Genomic DNA, 3,049 nt, shown 5'->3' on the forward strand with positions numbered 1-3,049 from the left:
AGGCCATCTGATGCAGCACTCATCACTCTTTCTTCCTTCGTCAAATAGTCTTTACACAGCCTGGAGGTTTCTTTGGTCATAGTCCTTTTGAAAAACACATTTACCCACTCTGCCTCTCACACAGACACAGCGGTTGGAACCAAAAATCGCAAATTTGGACTCAGTCCAAAGGACAGATTTCCACCAGACTAATGTACATTGCTCGTGTTTCTTGGCCCAAGCAAGTCTCTTCTTATTATTGGTGTCCTTTAGTAGTGGTTTCTTTGCAGTAATTCGACCATGAAGGCCTGATTCACGCAGTCTCCTCTGAACAGTTGATGTTGATGTGTCTGTTACCTGAACTCTGTGAATAATTTATTTGGGCTGCAATTTCTGAGGCTTGTAACTCTAACTTATCCTCTGCAGCAGAGGTAACTCTGGGTCTTCCTTTCCTTTTGCGGTTTTCATGAGAGCCAGTTTCATCATAGCGCTTGATGGTTTTTGCGACTGCACTTTCATAACCTTCAAAGTTCTTGACATGTTCCGGATTGACTGACCTTCATTCATCGTAACATATTAAGTTACGATGGACTGTCATTTATCTTTGCTTATTGGAGCTGTTCTTGACATAATATGGACTTGGTCTTTTACCAAATAGGGCTGTCTTCTGTATGCTACCCCTTCCTTGTCACAACACAACTGATTGGCTCAAATGCATTAAGAAGGAAAGAATTCCACAAATTAACTTTTAACAAGGCACACCTGTTAATTGAAATGCATTCCAGGTGACTACCTCAAGAAGCTGGTTGAGCGAATGTCAGCAGTGTGCAAAGCTGTCACCATGGCAAAGGGTGGCTACTTTGATGAATCTCAAATATAAAATATATTTTGAATTGATTAACACCTTTTTGCTTACTACATGATTCCATATGTGTTATTTCATCATACTTTTAATTTCTTCACTATTATTCTAGAATGTAGAAAATAGTCAAATTAAAGAAACCCTGGAATGAGTAGGTGTGTTCACTGTATATTTATATGTTATATGTATATGTTTTGGAGAATATTCCAAACAGGGTGCAAGGGAAATAAAAGGCTGATTTCCCTAACTCTATAGACACCAAAGGAGTCTCCAAAGTTAACAAACCATGTGAAGGTGTTTGATAACTTGTAATATGAAATCTTAACTGTGATGTTAGGTAAGTTGGAAGCATATGGCGCAGGGCTTCGTAAGCAAGAAAAGTATAATGAGGTGATCTACCTTGCTTTAATGAGGTCCAGCAACCTTTGGTAAAGAATGCATTGATGAGTAATAAAACTGTCTCCTGTGATAAAACGATGGGAGCTATGATAAACAGTATGCAGTGGCAGATGCATACTGATAAATAGTATCACCATAATCAAGAACATGACAGACAAAATGAGAAAGAAAATCACATTGTAGGATTTTAATTAATTAATTTGCAAATTATGGTGGAAAATAAGTATTTGGTCACCTACAAGCAAGATTTCTGTAACTTATTCTTTAAGAGGCTCCTCTGTCCTCCACTCATTACCTGTATTAATGGCACCTGTTTGAACTTGTTATCATTATAAAAGACACCTGTCCACAACCTCAAACAGTCACACTCCAAACTCCACTATGGCCAAGACCAAAGAGCTGTCAAAGGACACCAGAAACAAAATTGTAGACCTGCACCAGGCTGGGAAGACTGAATCTGCAATAGGTAAGCAGCTTGGTTTGAAGAAATCAACTGTGGAAGCAATTATTAGGAAATGGAAGACATACAAGACCACTGATAATCTCCCTCGATCTGGGGCTCCACGCAAGATCTCACCCCGTGGGGTCAAAATGATCACAAGAACAGTGAGCAAAAATCCCAGAACCACACGGGTGGACCTAGTGACTGACCTGCAGAGAGCTGGGACCAAAGTAACAAAGCCTACCATCAGTAACACCAGGGACTCAAATCCTGCAGTGCCAGACGTGTCCCCCTCCTTAAGCCAGTACATGTCCAGGCCCATCTGAAGTTTGCGAGAGAGCATTTGGATGATCCAGAAGAAGATTGGGAGAATGTCATATGGTCAGATGAAACCAAAATATAACTTTTTTTGGTAAAAACTCAACTCGTTGTGTTTGGAGGACAAAGAATGCTGAGTTGCATCCAAAGAACACCATACCTACTGTGAAGCATGGGGGTGGAAACATCATGCTTTGCTGCTGTTTTTCTGCAAAGGGACCAGGACGACTGATCCATGTAAAGGAAATAATGAATGTATCTTGAGATTTTGAGTGAAAACCTCCTTCCATGAGATAGGGCATTGAAGATGAAACGTGGCTGGGTCTTTCAGCATGACAATGATCCCAAACACACCGCCCGGGGAACAAAGGAGTGACTTCGTAAGAAGCATTTCAAGGTCCTGGAGTGGCCTAGCCAGTCTCCAGATCTCAACCCCATAGAAAATCTTTGGAGGGAGTTGAAAGTCCGTGTTGCCCAGCAACAGCGCCAAAACATCACTGCTCTAGAGGAGATCTGCATGGAGGAATTGGCCAAAATACCAGCAACAGTGTGTGAAAACCCTGTGAAGACTTACAGAAAACATTTGACCTCTGTCATTGCCAACAAAGAGTATATAACAAAGTATTGAGATACACTTTTGTTATTGACCAAATACTTATTTTCCACCATAATTTGCAAATAAATTCATTAAAAATCCTACAATGTGATTTTCTTTCTCATTTTGTCTGTCATAGTTGAAGTGTACCTATGATGAAAATTACAGGCCTCATTTTTTTAAGTGGGAGAACTTGCACAATTGGTGGCTGACTAAATGCTTTTTTGCCCCACTGTATATAAATCTTTGTTCAAAGGTTGGGTCGGTGGGGGGGCTGGGGGCTACTGTGTCCAGTCAGATACATTTTGAACCAACCTCTTTAATTAGTGTCATTTATCAGCTATACACATTCCTTGGCATTTTAATGAGAACATAGTTCACCCATAAGAGCATTGTAAGTGACAAAACTCTCAACTCTCTCCTTTCGCCACAGGTTCCTCAGCCAACTAGCAAA

Source organism: Oncorhynchus nerka, linkage group LG10, assembly GCF_034236695.1.
Source record: "Oncorhynchus nerka isolate Pitt River linkage group LG10, Oner_Uvic_2.0, whole genome shotgun sequence".
Taxonomy (NCBI): Eukaryota; Metazoa; Chordata; class Actinopteri; order Salmoniformes; family Salmonidae; genus Oncorhynchus; species Oncorhynchus nerka.